The sequence below is a fragment of the Hyla sarda genome, chromosome 10, assembly GCF_029499605.1.
Source record: "Hyla sarda isolate aHylSar1 chromosome 10, aHylSar1.hap1, whole genome shotgun sequence".
Classification (NCBI taxonomy): Eukaryota; Metazoa; Chordata; class Amphibia; order Anura; family Hylidae; genus Hyla; species Hyla sarda.
Genome location: NC_079198.1, coordinates 52,550,310 through 52,566,287, shown reverse-complemented (window position 1 = coordinate 52,566,287; position 15,978 = coordinate 52,550,310). Strand labels below are relative to the sequence as shown.

At 41.3% G+C, this 15,978-nt stretch overlaps 1 protein-coding gene and 1 long non-coding RNA gene across 4 annotated transcripts in view; one reads left to right on the top strand and one right to left on the bottom strand.

Moving 5' to 3' along the window:
• Positions 1-15,978, bottom strand: part of LOC130293418 (visinin-like) — a 306,760-nt gene that overhangs the window by 129,425 nt on the left and 161,357 nt on the right. The window lies entirely within an intron of this gene.
• LOC130293419 (uncharacterized) overlaps positions 1-15,978 on the top strand; it is a 43,682-nt gene that overhangs the window by 18,694 nt on the left and 9,010 nt on the right. Inside the window, exon 2 of the long non-coding RNA XR_008848201.1 lies at positions 8,803-8,892. This is a non-coding gene — a long non-coding RNA (uncharacterized LOC130293419). The remainder of the gene's footprint in view (positions 1-8,802; positions 8,893-15,978) is intronic.

Sequence of the window (15,978 nt, the reverse complement as noted above, 5' to 3'; positions counted from 1 at the left end):
AAACAGCCCGGAGGTGGCAGCAGCAGCAGCATCAGGAGTCCTGAAAGTAACCAGGTGACAGAGTGGTGCAGTGGGTGGCAATACCAGTACCCGGTGATGAATGTGGGTGGAATGTTTGTAAATGGGGAGCAGTGCCTTCAATCTGTTTGGCACTATCCATATTTGTGAAGTGTTGGTGTAGCACCATGGTCAATCTACTCTGATGCATCTGGCATTGGTGGGTGGAATTCCTGGCTGATCCATGCATGATTCATCTTTACAAAGGTCAGTCTCTCCACATTTTTCATGGACAGACGAGTTCTCCTTGGGGTGACTATGGCCCCCACCGCACTAAACACCCGCTCTGATGGCACACTACTGGCCGGGCAGGACAGTTTTTCCAGGGCAAACTCTGCTAGTTGCGGCCATAGATCAAGTTTGGCTGCCTAAAAGTCCAGTGGATCTTCAAGGATTGTTGGCATGGCCATGTCAAGGTATGCCACCACCTGCTGGTTCAGATCCTGCTCCATGTCTACCTGCTGCTGATGAGTTGCTTCACTATGCGGGTGAAGAAAGGTACTCATCAGCGACTGCAGAATTAGGCTGCTGCTGATGGAGCTGGTACAGCTCCTGGTACTGCAAGTGACTCGGAGGGACTCCCTGCCTCCATCTCCACTGCATACTGCCACGGTGTGTCTGGGTCCTCTGTCTCGCCTTCCTCCCCAGCAGTCATGGCAGTGGAAGGTGAGAACAGAGAGCCCCTTGAGTAAAACCTGCTGGTGGATGGACGATGGCGCCAATAGGCATCAGCCAACTGACTATTTAGGATCTCTCTGTAGTAGGTCAGTTTGTCCTCCCTCTCAGTGGGTGTAAAAAAGGCCCCCATTTTGTGGCGGTAGCAAGGGTCCAATAAGGTGGAGAGTCTGAAGTTATCCCGCTGCCAAATGTTGACAATTCGGCGGTCACTACGCAACCAAGTGAGCATGCATCGTGTCATTTGTGCAAGTGACTCGGAGGGACTCCCTGCCTCCATCTCCACTGCATATTGCCACGGTATGTCTAGGTCCTCTGTCTCGCCTTCCTCATAACCCTCTAGCTCCTCTAGTTGATCATGCTCCTCCTCTCCTGTCAGATGACTAGAAACATCACCCATCTCATCAGACCTAAACTGTGCTCTACTGTGCCCCTCATTCTCCTCCTGCTCCTCCTCCTCCTCATTGTGGCCATGAGATGTAGGCGCAACATCTTCATTGCCCTGACCAGCCATCGTTTCCAACACTTGTAGGAAATGAAACAGTAGAATGACATTGTTCATCCCGTAATCCTGGCGACTTACTAATAATGTGGCTTCCTCAAAGGGCCTGAGCAAATGGCAGGTGTCACGTATGAGCTGCCACTGGTTCACATTGAAGTTACACAGGAGAGTACCCCTATCTGCTTGGATCATCAAGAAATCGGTGATGGCTTTTCTCTGTTTGTACAGTTGGTCCAATATATGGAGGGTGGAATTCCAAAGTGTGGCAGCATCACAAATCAGACTATGTTGGGGGATACAATTCTGATGCTGCAGCTCAAGGAGGGTGTGTGGTGTACGAGTGGCTGAAGTGCATGCAAAGTTTCCTTCCCATTGTTAGGATTTCTCGCAAAGGGGGGGGAATACTTCAGGAACTGCTTGACAACCAGATTTTACACGTGTGCCATGCAGGGCACATGTTTCACTCTTCTTTGTCGCAGCGCGGGAAACACGCTGATTGCCAACCATGCTACCGCCTTGCTGGCTCAGCTGCTGCCTCAAGGGCAACCTGCCAATCTCCTCTCCTGATGATGATGAAGCCCTTTCTGCATCCGGCTCCCAATTGCGATCGGCTTCATCATCAGCAGCAAATGTCTGCACGCCACTGATGTCCTCCTCAGGTTCCTCAACAGTGTCTGCTTCAGGACCCTGAACCCTGGCAACACCGCCTCCTACGTCACTCTCCTCATCAATACTTGCCCACCTAGCGGAGGAAGCGGCGGATGTCTCCTCCACTTCTTGGCTGGGCAGTAGCTTCTGACCGTGCTCTATTGAATCATCCTCAGTGAATAGTGGAGCTGAACCCACAGCAGAAGATACTTCTGTAGGAGAGGGAAAAGCATAGGATAGAGTAAATGGGAGGACAGGGACTGCTCCCAGGCCATGCCAACTGAGGGTTGTGTCCGACTGTTGACTGGGGGTGTCAGATGTCACTTGTGATGAAGTGTCAACCTATCGTGCCAACCTATCGACGACAGCAGATGGGTTGTTGGTCGAGACACGACCGCTAGCTGATAACGGGAGCTCAGGCCTCTCACTGTGACTCCTGCTGACACTCGCTCCTAGTCTGCTGCGACCTCTGCCTGAAGTATTTAGGCCTCTGTCACTCCTCTGTGCACGTCCTGGCACTTCTCTGCCTGACATACTTAGTGCGCATATGAGGGGGGTACAATACGCTTCACTATGCTTAAAACAGTATTTGTCTAGAACAACGGCAGGTAATTACTTTTGGCTGGTCTTTCACAGTATCTAGGCCCTTGACAGATTAACAGGAACAATATAGTACATTTCTTAGATGTAGGTATGTGGTATGCACTGATGAGGGCAGAAAAATGCTCTACAGTACACTTAAAAAAGTATCTGAGTACAACACCAGCCGATAAGTACTTTTGTCTGTCCTTTCACAGTATGTAGGCCCTTGACAGATTAACAGGTAGAAAATAGAACACTACTTAGATGTACGTATGCGGAATGCACTTATGAGGGCAGAAAAATGCGCTACAATGAGCCTAAAAACCATGTAATTTTCTTTTTTTAAAAACAGCCGGTGATTACTTTTGGCTGTCCTTTCACAGTATGTAGGCCCTTGACAGATTAAAAGGTACAAAATAGTACACTTCTTAGATGTACGTATGAGGTATGCACTTATGAGGGAAGAAAAATGCGCTACAATGAGCCTTAAAAACTCTGTAATTTTTTTTTTTTAAACACCAGCCGTTGATTACTTTTGGCTGTCTTTTCACAGTATATAGGCCCTTGACAGATTAACAGATACAAAACAGTAAAGTACTTAGATGCACGTATGTGGTATACACTGATGAGGGCAGAAAAATGCGCTACAACACGCCTAAAAGCTCTGTATTTTTGTAAAACACCAGCCGGTGATTACTTTTGTCTGTCCTTTCACAGTAAGTAGGCCCTTGACGGATTAACAGGTACAAAATTGTACACTTCTTAGATGTACGTATGCACTTTAGAAAAATGCACTACAATGCGCCTAAAAACTCTGTAATTTCTTTTTAAAACACCAGCCGATGAGTGCTTTTGGCTGTCCTTTCACAGAATGTAGGCCCTTGACATATTTACAGGTACAAAATAGTGCACTACTTAGATGTAGATATGTGGTATACACGTATGAGGGCAGAAAAATGCGCTACAGTACACTTGGAAAAAGTTTTTTCATGAAACAACAGCCAGTGATTACTTTTCCCTGGCCTTTTACTGTATGTAGGCTTGTTCTAGATTTACAGGTACAAAAAAGTGCACTACTTAGATATAGGTATGTGGTATGCACGTATGAGGGCAAAAAAATGCTCTACAGTACACTTGGAAAACTTATTTTCGTAAAACACCAGCCGGTGATTACCTTTGCATGGACTTTCCCAGTATCTAGACTTGTTACAGATTTACAGCTACAAAACAGCACACTGCTTTGATGTAGGTATGTGGTATGCACGTATGAGGGCAGAAAAATGCACAACAGTCTGCTGAAAAAACTTATATTTGCATAACAATGCAGCACCACAAAAAAAAATGTGTATTAAACCCAAAATTGCACTCTGTCAAAGAGTATTAAGAATTGAGTGAACTGCTGGTTATTATACTGTCTACAGACTAGTATAAGCAGCTGATGATTTCTTGTGGAAAAAATACACAGAATTTCGCTGAAAATCATTCATGCCTCCTCTGCTAAGGTTGATGAAGTTGAGGCAGCTTGTTGAAATGTATGAGGCAACGAAAAGCTATCTGACACTCTCTGATAAAATGCTGAATAAAGTGACTGGGAGGTTAATGGCTGGCATAAGAATCCTTCTCAGTGAGCACAAGCAAAGCACTGCACTGCTCTCTGTCCACAACACTGATATAAATAGCAGCTGGAAGTGGAACACTGCAGTATGATCAATACAGCGTGTCTGTGTAACATACAGAGACACGCAGCTGTCCTCTCTCTGCAGTGTATGGCATGAAATGAGCAGCCACAAAATGGCTGCCGATTATATAGGGCAGTGACATCACAGGGGTCAATGAATGCTGATAGGCTGCATCCCGCATGTGATTCAGGGTAATCCCGCCTACCTCCCTTCCCGCCTTGCCTTCCCACTTTCCCAGCATCCACTGCCCCATGTACTGACATGTGGATCTGCCATTTTAGGTGTTCTTGAGCCTGGAACGCTGTAAAATGGAGTTTAATGAAGTGATTTGCGTGATAGAATCGTGGCGATATTCGCATTCGTTGCGAATTGAAGATTTCCTGAAATTTGAAATGAATTTGGGTTCATCTGCTTTGATTCGCTTATCTTTACAAGACACGTACAAATGTGTCAGATGCCGGAGCACAAAGCTTTAACCTTGCTCTGCAGCTCACTGGTTTCTATAATTGCCCAGAATTTATCAAGTCTGTGCACCATTTTGATACATTTTGAGAAACTGTGTAAAAATACACCAAGCAAATGGGTAAAATCTATACGACCTCACACCAACATTTATAAAGTCAAAGTCAAATCATGCCCGCTGCATGTGAGGATAGTATGGCATGGATAGTGTGCCATGCAGCCTCAGCAATCCCCAGTTTTGGTTTCCATGGCAGCTGGGGGTCTTGTGAAGGCCCCTAGGCCTGTAATGGGTGTCTGTATACCCTAGTGTGCTGTGCAGCATGGCTGGATACACTGCCTGTCATCATTATGCTGACCTGCTGAATACACCAGAGAACAAATGCATTGTAGTTTAGCTGCAATCTACTAATCACAGTCATTTAACCCCTTAAGGACCGGGGTTTTTTTCCTTTTTTGCATTTTCGTTTTTTGCTCCTTGCCTTTAAAAAAAAACTCTTTAAATTTTGCACCTAAAAATCCATACGATTGCTTATTTTGTGCACCACCAATTCTACTTTGTAATGACGTCAGTCATTTTGCCCAAAAATCTACAGTGAAACGGAAAAAAATCATTGTGCGACAAAATTGAAAAAAAAAAACGCTGTTTTGTAAATTTTGGGGGCTTCCGTTTCTACGTAGTAAATTTTTTGGTCAAAATGACACCTTATCTTTATTCTGTAGGTCCATATGATTAAAATGATACCCTACTTATGTAGGTTTGATTTTGTCGTACTTCTGGAAAAAATCATAACTACATGCAGGAAAATTAATACGTTTAAAATTGTCATCTTCTGACCCCTATAACTTTTTTATTTTTCCGTGTATGGGGCAGTATGAGGGCTCATTTTTTGCGCCGTGATCTGAAGTTTTTAACGGTACCATTTTTGCATTGATATGACTTATTGATCGATTATATAAAATGTGACCAAAAATGCACTATTTTGGACTTTGGAATTTTTTTGCGCGCACGCCGTTGACCGAGCAGTTTAATTAATGATATATATTTATAATTCGGACATTTCCGCACGCGGTGATACCATATATGTTTATTTTTATTTACGCTGTGTTTTTTTTTTTATGGGAAAAGGGGGGTGATTCAAACTTTTAATAGGGGAGGGGTTAAATGATATTCATTCACTTTTTTTTTCACTTTTTTTTTGCAGTGTTATAGCTCCCATAGGGACCTATAACACTGCACACTGATCTTTATCATTGATCACTGGTTTCTCATAGGAAACCAGTGATCGATGATTCTGCCTGGATCTCAGGCACTGAGCAGTCATTCGGCGATCGGACAGCGAGGAGGCAGGTAGGGGCCCTCCCGCTGTCCTGTAAGCTGTTCGGGATGCCGCGATTTCGCCGTGGCTATCCCGAACAGCCCACTGAGTTAACCGGCAGCTTTTACTTTCGCTTTTCTCAGCTCTGAGCGTGCGGCTAAAGGGTTAATAGCGCGCGGCACCGCGATCGGCACTGCGCGCTATTAGCGGCGGGTCCCGGCTTCCCGCCGTGATATGATGCAGGGTTACCGTGTAACCCCGCGTTATATCACGGGACCAGGACCAAGGACGTACCGGTACGTCCTTGGTCCTTAAGGGGTTAATAAAAAAAAATTTAAAAAAATCTTTTGAAATTTGGTATTGTTGTAATCGTACTGCCCCACAAAATATCACTATAACGTTATTCTTACCATACAGTGAATAGCATAAATTTGTAAAAAATGTAATAACAAAATAGCATTTTTCCATTTGACCAGTAAATAAGAGTTAATAAAAACTATCCAATAAGATATATGAACCCCAATATGGTGTCATTAAACAGTACAACTTGACCTGCAGAAAACAAACTCCCATATGGCTTTGTTGATGGAAAAATAAACAAGTTATGACACTTGAAAGGCGACAACTGAAAAATGAAAAAAAAATTGCTTGGGCATTAAAGGGGTACTCCACTGGAAAACATTTTTTTTTAAATCAACTGGTGCCAGAAAAATAAACAGATTTGTAAATTACTTCTATTAAAAAATCTTAATCCTTCCAGTAGTTATCAGCTGCCATATGATCCACAGGACGTTGTTCTCTTTTTTAATTTCCTTTCTACCTGACCACAGTGCTCTCTGCTGACACTTCTGTCCATGTCAGGAATTGTCCAGAGCAGGAGAGGTTTTCTATGGGGATTTGCTCCTACTCTGGACAGTTCCTAAAATGGACAGAGGTGTCAGCAGAGAGCACTGTGGTCAGGCAGAAAGGAAATTAAAAAAGAAAACAACTTCCTGTGGATCATATGGCAGCTGATAAGTACTGGAAGGTTTAAGATTTTTTAATAGAAGTAATTTACAAATCTGTTTAACTTCCTGACACCAGTTGATTGAAGAAACAATGTTTTCCAGTGGAGTACCCTTTTAAGCCCAAAAGGCATGCCAGGGGAAGGGGTAATGCATCTGGTGCCTAGGAGAGGAGAGGGATAAGCCTCAGCCAGGCAGTTCTTATCCCTCAGAGAACCAAAGAGCCAGGCGATAAAAATCCAACACATGCAACCCTTATTTTCACCGACAGAGTCGGGAGGCCACCATAAACCTTAGACATCTGTCACTGAATTCACTGATGGCATGGGTTTGGACAACATATTGGATGTTGCTACACCTCTTTCTCTAGAATATTTTGTGCCAGCCTTACCTATTTAATCATTTACATTTTTTTGTTTTGAAAACTGAATTCCAGGCTATTTGGTAGAGGGCAAGACTCTTTGATGCTTATATTGTTTTCCACCATGTTTGCCACACTGGTGCCACGGTTAAATCTGTGGCGGTGTTTGCGTATGCTTATTGCTGCTTTGTATTGCCTTTAAAATTAATAGAAATTATTGAAACAGAAAACATTCATCACTTACGTTAAACGGGGTAGTAATTTCAGATTTTTTAAAAGAAAATGATCCATAACTCTGAAACTACTACACCGATTAAAGTGATGACTGTTTTTTTAAAGTTGTTCAGTATATTCAATTTAGTGTGGTGAACAGTCTGACATTTTCTCTTTAAAGGGGTACTACCGTGGAAACCTTTTTTTATAATTTTTTTTTATTTTTTATTTTATCAACTGGTGCCAGAAAGTTAAACAGATTTGTAAAAATTCAATTAAAAAATCTGAATCCTTCCAGTACTTTTTATGGACTGTATACTACAGAGGAAATGTTTATCTTTTTCAATTTCTCATATGTCACGACCACAGTGCTCTCTGCTGACTTCTGCTGTCCAATTTTGGAACTGTCCAGAGCAGCATATGTTTGCTATGGGGATTTTCTCCTGCTCTGGACAGTTCCAAAAAGATAAACATTTCCTCTGTTGTTTACAGCCCTCAAAAAGTACTGGAAGGATTAAGATTTTTTAATAGAAGTAATTTACAAATCTGTTTAACTCTCTGGCACCAGTTGATTAAAAGAAAAAAAAAAGTTTTCCACGGTAGTATCCCTTTAAGTTTACACCAACTATTAGTTGGCTAACGTTACTCCAAAATTTTATACCACAATTGAGGAGCAATTTTAAAAGCACAGATGCGTAGATATTTTATGCCTCTTTTCACATGTCATGAAAGGCATTTTTATATACAAATTACACTTGAATTCTGGAACATTTGAAATAGCAAATCTGCCCCAATTTAAAAGTGTGTAACATTAGCAGACAAAGCTCTGGCACATACAATGTGAAGTAAACATTGCTTGTAGTCTTATATTAGTCTTCTAACAGGAACTTGCATGTATAAGCTACTCTACCACTTCTTGTTAGTGTAATATTTATTTTGTCTCTTTTTTTTTCCCGATGATTGTTGTTTTTGTCAGCTTGTTGGTAAGGAAAGCCAAAGCAGCTCTAAAAGCTGTCTGGAAGCAGAGAAAGGAACTAGCTTAATTGTTCGTTATCATTACAATCTTAAAGTCTGAACACTAATTGAAATGGGAGGGAACTGGTAGTGAGTGATACCCAAATTAAAAAAAACTACAACTTGGTGGAACTTTTAAAGCTGAGGGAGAATACAAAGGTAGACAGACATTCTGCAGCAGCAACAGAAAATGACTGAATCAAAACATATTGCAGACAGCCAAAATATGAAGTAGTTTTTAAATATGAAACCACATACAACTAAACCTGCCATATCAATCTGAATACAGCTTCTGGAACCTTCACATACTTCAACATATTAGAAAGAAGGTAGAATTGGTTGAATATTCAAAAGGATTAACTTGAAGACAAAAAGAAAGGTAAGGGAATAACATGTTTTTATTTCATATACTATTTATATATTTTAGAGACTTAGTATTTAATGATAGCATGCTGATAGTTAACATTAGATCACGTAATGTTAATTAAAGTCCATTATAAGTACTGATGAAGATAATTGAAGGCTTTACAGACATGACTGCCTGTTAAATATGTATTTTACAACTATGCACTACTAACATGTTCGTGAAATCATCATGGCAAAGTGCAAGAGCTAAATAGTTAGAGCTAAGGATGGCATAGGCTTACATTCCCTGAGAACAAGAACGTCTTCATATCTCCAAATATGATGTGTTGCTATTGACAAATATTTTAACCAATATAACCCCAAGGGGATTTTTTCTACCATGTAATTTGTCACTGTAATGAGTTGTAAAAAAAATTCTGTATATGTAGGCTATACAAAAAAACCTTAACATTTAACATACAGTATGTTCAGCTAGTTAAAGGGAACCAAGCATTAGATTTTACCATATATAATGTTAGCAGCAGAGCGATGATGCGGGCCGGAGCGTCAGGACCAAGTAATTATAGATCCCCACCCAGGGAACTACTTACGGGCATTGGGGGAGACTTTATTACTTGATATCCTCACCATCCCTGGGGAAAAAACATCTGGTGAGGATTAAGATTTTACCAAATATAATATACCAAATATGGTGAATGTAATGGTTGGTTCCCTTTAAAGTTAATGTTTGATTAGAAAATATAGAGAGTGTAGATTACTATGATTTCAGGGACAAATAAAAGCCTATTAAACATTTATTTTTCAGCTGCATTGCCCAAACATTACATATAAAGATCCAATAGTATGAGGACCCATAATAGCTTTATTTTTTTTTATAAGCCATGATTTTAATAAAAAAGGATTTTTTTTTTGTTTTCATAGTTTTTTGTTTTTTTAAATGAAATATTTAGTAAAATATAAAAACAATATATAAACTGTCAGTTTCGATTTTCACTGGCAATCTTAAAGTAAGCTTACAATTCTTTTTTAATGATGTATAATAGAAAGGTTAATATTTTGGGAAGATGTACAACATCTAATCCTATTTTTTGGATTCCAACAGTGCCCATTTAAGCGGTATAGACAATAAAAATTTGAAAATTTAAATATAAAAATATACCCCCACAAGAAAAAATAAATCATAATTTTATATCTCCCCTTCGCCTCCAAAAATCATAAACATAAAAATACATATGCATATATGGTATAACCGTGTGTAGAATTGTCTGAAACATTAACATTAAATTAGATTATTCTTGATCCTGCATGTTAAACAGTGTAGGCTAAAAAATATCAAACTCCATAATTGCAGATTTTTGGTCAAATGGATTAAAAAGTTATCAAAATGTACCAACTATGCAATAGTGGTATCGATACAGAGTACAGATCTCAGCACAAGGAAATGAGCCCTCACACAGCTTTGAAGGTCTTAATAATGGCCATATCAGTTTTATCGTATGCATAATTGCATTTAATTTTTTTCACTTTTGCCCCACAATTTTTTCTGTTTTTGTAATGAAGATAAAATGAAGGGCACCACTTAAAATTATAACTTGTCCTAAAAAAATAAGTCCCGATTCCCAATTCAGCTCTGTTATGGGTCTAAGAAGATGAGGAGGAAGAAAATGTGAGCAGAAATGTTTAATTTGGGGGCAAAGGAACAGGTTAGACTCTCCCTTGGAACTATTTTATGTAGCTGATCTAAAGATAGTTTTCAGCAGTCAGTATGTCTGCTTTTAAAAGGTACTGACATGTTACGCCACTAACAAATCCAGTGGAAAATCCTAACATCTCATGTTAAAGGGGTACTCCAGTCATTTGTAAATGACTTCTATTAAAAAAATCTTTACCCTTTCAGTACTTTTTAGCAGCTGTATGCTACAGAGGAAATTATTTTCTTTTTGAATTTCTTTTTTGTCTTGTCCACATTGATCTTTGCTGACACCTGATGCCCGTATCAGGTACTGTCCAGAGAAGGAGAAAATCCCCTTTGCAAACCTATGCTGCTCTGGACAGTTCCTGATACGGACAGAGGTGTCAGCAGAGAGCACTGTGGACAAGACAAAAAATTAATTAAAAAAGAAAAGAATTCCTCTGTAGCATACAGCTGCTAAAAAGTACTGAAAGGGTAAAGATTTTTTAATAGAAGTTATTTACAAATCTGTTTAACTATTTTGCACCAGTTGATTTAAAAAAAATAATAATAATTTCCACCGGAGTACCGCTTTAATTCATTATTATATTTTAGTTGCAGATAAGGTTCTTCTAAAACCTGTTTTGTAATAGGCAGCGCTAAAGCAGTTATGTGGTCCCTTCCAGCTTAGGATTGTTGGACGTCTAACAATTACGTTATTGCCTTTCCTTATTGCTTCCATTACTGTGATGAAAATAACCCCAAGCTTGATAACCTGTTTTGGTCCTGTAATCCTCCCATACCAATAATATTTTTGTTGCCCTTCTCTGCACCCTCTCCAGTTCAGCCATGTCCTTTTCAGTAGAAGTTTTACCGAATGATTTATTATTTAGCACATAATTATACATTTTGCTTATATGGCCCAAGTGCTTAACTTTAAATTTATCTACATTAAAGTTAATTTGCAATGTCTGTGCCCAAGCCTTCAGCTTCCCCAGATCCCTCTGTAATATTATGTTATCATCCTCTGTGGTGATCACCTTACCCAGTTAAGTGCCATCTGCAAATATAGAAATTCTACTTTGTAATCCCTCCACATGGTCATTTAAACATATTAAAAAGAAGTAGACCCAGAACTGACTCCTGTGGTACCCCACTTTTAACTGTGACCCATCCAGAGTAAGTTCTATGAATGCACCCACCCTCTGCTTCCTATCACTTACCAGTTGCTAACCCATTTACAAATATCACCGCGGCGGTCCCGAACAGCCCTCTGAGCTAACCGGGAAAACTTTCCTACCAATTTAGATGCCGCAATCAATTTTGATTGCGGCGTCTAAAGGTTTAATACTGAACATGAGCCCGATCGGTGATGTGTGGCATTTGCTTCGGGGCCTGGTTGCTCATAGCACCCACGGGGTATGAAGCGCGCTCAGCCCCTGAGTGCACTTCATTTAACAGGAGCGGGCAATGAATGTATATTTACCATCCTTAACACCTTAATGACGCGGGACGTACTCAAACAGCCCCTTTTCCGTGTCCTTAAGGATTCAGGACGTTTGAGTACGTCCTGTCAAATCCTGCCCCCCCCCCCGCTAGCCGGAGGGGAGACGGTGCCCGATGCCTGCTGAAATCATTCAGCAGGCATCGCGCATATCGCCCAGGGGCGTCACGATGACAATTCAGCCCAGCGATCTGCGGCGGATTCCGGGTCAATCGGGTCTCCAGTGTCCCGGAATAACAGGCTGTTCGGGGCCATCTCTGACGGCCCCGAACAGCCATAGCCAGCAGGGGGGAGGTGGCACTGGTGCCACCTCACGATTGCCCTGATTCGTCGGCCGGTTAACCGGCCGACCAATCAGGGCACCTGCTGCGGGTGTCACTCCCGCAACCCGCTCCGCCCCTCTTCCGGACGACATGATCGCGTGCGGGAAGAGGACCCCGGCAGTTGGGGACCCCGATCCCCGGCGTCAATGTTGGGATCGGGGCCCCAGGAGTGGCGGCGGTGGCGGCGGTGGTGGCGGCGGAGGCGGCAAGGAACTGACCTGCAGTGGGTGGATCAGCAGTTGGAGCTGAGTGACAGCCTCCTGCTGTTGCTTAGCAACAGCTCCCAGCATGCAAAAAGGGCATGCTGGGAGCTGTAGTTATGCAACAGCAGGAGGCAGACCACCACAACTCCCAGCATTCCCTTATGGAATAGTTTTGCAACAGCTGGAGGCACATTTTTTCTATGGAAAAGTGTACCTTCAGCTGTTGTATAACTACAACTCAGTTAGCCAAAAAAATACACGGCAAACATTTAAGCACCGTATGTAGGTCCCGGGGGTACCAATATATAACCAAAGAACAAAGAGACCCACGATACTGACAATATTTCATAAAGGTATAACAATCTTTATTAGGCAGAATAAGACAAACTATTAAAATAATTAAAAAGGCAGAAGATGACCATGGGCAGGAGACAAATAGTGCCGGTGAATCTGGTATGGGTAATGTAGGTATTCAATAAGGCACAAGTACAATATAAAACTGAAAAGACTGCAGATTCCTAGTGTAGTACAATGTAAGTATAGCATCTAGCATGCATAAGTATAAGATAGGAGGCAGCAATACAGTAATATAAACAAAATAAAAACCAAAATTGGAAGAGAGGAACACCTAAGAAAACTACCTGTCATAAACCCACAAGCCAGGAACACAAAGCACCGACACCCCAACACACGTTTCGCGTATGGGCTTCGCCAGGGGGATCTCGGAATCAGAATGATAACTAAAAGCATTCCAGAATGTTTAAAGGGTAGCTCCCACCATCCTATTTTTTTTTTTTGCTATCCCCTTCCCCCCCCCCCCCCTTGCTACGGCACTAGCCCATTCCCTCCTCCCCGCCCCGCATACCCCGTTCCCTCATTACACTTGCAATTACTGCAGAGTCCGGCAGCGGGCTTGCAGGGACAGCGGCGGCAACGAGGCGGCGGCGGCGATGTGCGGGAGGAGTGATTGCCACTCCAAAATCAGTCCTTTTTCAGTGGCCAGTTTTTAAATGTAAATTAAACCTTTTTAATGAAAATAAATAAATAAATAAAAGTATATTAGAGATATGTTGTAGTACATAAGTACTACAACATATCAAAAAATAAAGTTGGTGACAGTGCCCATTTAAAGTGACAGTGTTCAGAATTGCACAAAAAGGGCTCAGTCCTTAAGGTTAACCTCTTAAGGACCAGGCCATTTTACACCTCAGGACCAGAGCGTTTTTTGCACATCTGACCACTGTCACTTTAAACATTAATAACTCTGGAATGCTTTTAGTTATCATTCTGATTCCGAGACTGTTTTTTCGTGACATATTCTACTTTAACATAGTGGTAAAATTTTATGGTAACTTGCATCCTTTCTTGGTGAAAAATCCCCAAATTTTATGAAAAATTTGAAAAATTTGCATTTTTCTAACTTTGAAGCTCTCTGCTTGTAAGGAAAATGGATATTCCAAATAAAAAAAAATTTGATTCACATATACAATATGTCTACTTTATGTTTGCATCATAAAATTGACATGTTTTTACTTTTGGAAGACACCAGAGGGCTTCAAAGTTCAGCAGCAATTTTCCAATTTTTCACAAAATTTTCAAACTCACTATTTTTCAGGGACCAGTTCAGGTTTGAAGTGGATTTGAAGGGTCTTCATATTAGAAATACCCCACAAATGACCCCATTATAAAAACTGCACCCCCCAAAGTATTCAAAATTACATTCAGTCAGCGTTTTAATCCTTTAGGTGTTTCACAGGAATAGCAGCAAAGTGAAGGAGAAAATTCACAATCTCCATTTTTTACACTCGCATGTTCTTGTAGACCCAATTTTTTTATTTTTACAAGGGGTAAAAGGAGAAATTGTATACTTATATTTGTAGCCCAATTTCTCTCGAGTTAACACATACCTCATATGTCTATGTAAATTGTTCGGCGGGCGCAGTAGAGGGCTCAGAAGCGAAGGAGCGACAAGGGGATTTTGGAGAGTACGTTTTTCTGAAATAGTTTTTGGGGGGCATGTTGCATTTAGGAAGCCCCTACGGTGCCAGAACAGCAAAAAAAAACACATGCCATACCATTTTGGAAACTAGACCCCTTGAGGAACGTAACAAGGAATAAAGTGAGCCTTAATACCCCACAGGTGTTTCACGACTTTTGCATATGTAAAAAAAAAAAATTTCACTAAAATGTGTGTTTCCCCCCAAATTTCACATTTTTGCAAGGGTTAATAGCAGAAAAGACCCCCCAAAATTTGTAACCCCATCTCTTCTGAGTATGGAGGTACCCCATAAGTGGACCTGAAGTGCACTACGGGTGAACTACAATGCTCAGAAGAGAAGGAGTCATATTTGGCTTTTTGAGAGCAAATTTTGCTCGGGGGGCATGTCACATTTAGGAAGCCCCTATGGTGCCAGAACAGCAAAAAAAACCACATGCCATACCATTTTGGAAACTAGACCCCTTGAGGAACGTAACAAGGAATAAAGCGAGCCTTAATACCCCACAGGGGTTTCACGACTTTTGCATATGTAAAAAAATAATAATAATTTTCACTAAAATGTGTGTTTCCCCCCAAATTTCACATTTTTGCAAGGGTTAATAGCAGAAAAGACCCCCCAAAATTTGTAACCCGGTCTCTTCTGAGTATGGAAATACCCCATGTGTGGACGTCAAGTGCTCTGCTGGCGCACTACAATGCTCAGAAGAGAAGGAGTGCCATTGAGCTTTTGGGAAAAAAATTGTTTGGAATGGAAGTCAGGGGCCATGTGCATTTACAAAGCCCCCCGTGGTGCCAGAACAGTGGAACCCCCCACATGTGACCCTATTATGGAAACTACACCCCTCACAGAATTTAATAAGGGGTGCAGTGAGTATTTACACCCCACTGGCGTTTGACAGATCTTTGGAACAGTGGGCTGTGCAAATGAAAAATAAAAATTTTCATTTTCACGGACCACTGTTCCAAAAATCTGTCAGACACCTGTGGGGCGTAAATGCTCACTGTACCCCTTATTACATTCCGTGAGGGGTGTAGTTTCCAAAATGGGGTCACATGTGGGTATTTTTTTGGGGGGGTTTATGTCAGAACCGCTGTAAAATCAGCCACCCCTGTGCAAATCACCAATTTAGACCTCAAATGTACATGGTGCGCTCTCACTCCTGAGCCTTGTTGTGCACCCGCAGAGCATTTTACGCCTACATATGGGGTATTTCCATACTCAGGAGAAATTGCGTTACAAATTTTGGGGGTCTTTTTTTCCTTTTAACGCTTGTGAAAATAAAAAGTAAAGGGCAACACCGGCATGTTAGTGTACATTTTTTAATTTTTTTACACTAACAAGCTGGTGTAGCCCCAACTTTTCCTTTTCATAAGGGGTAAAAGGAGAAAAAGCCCCCC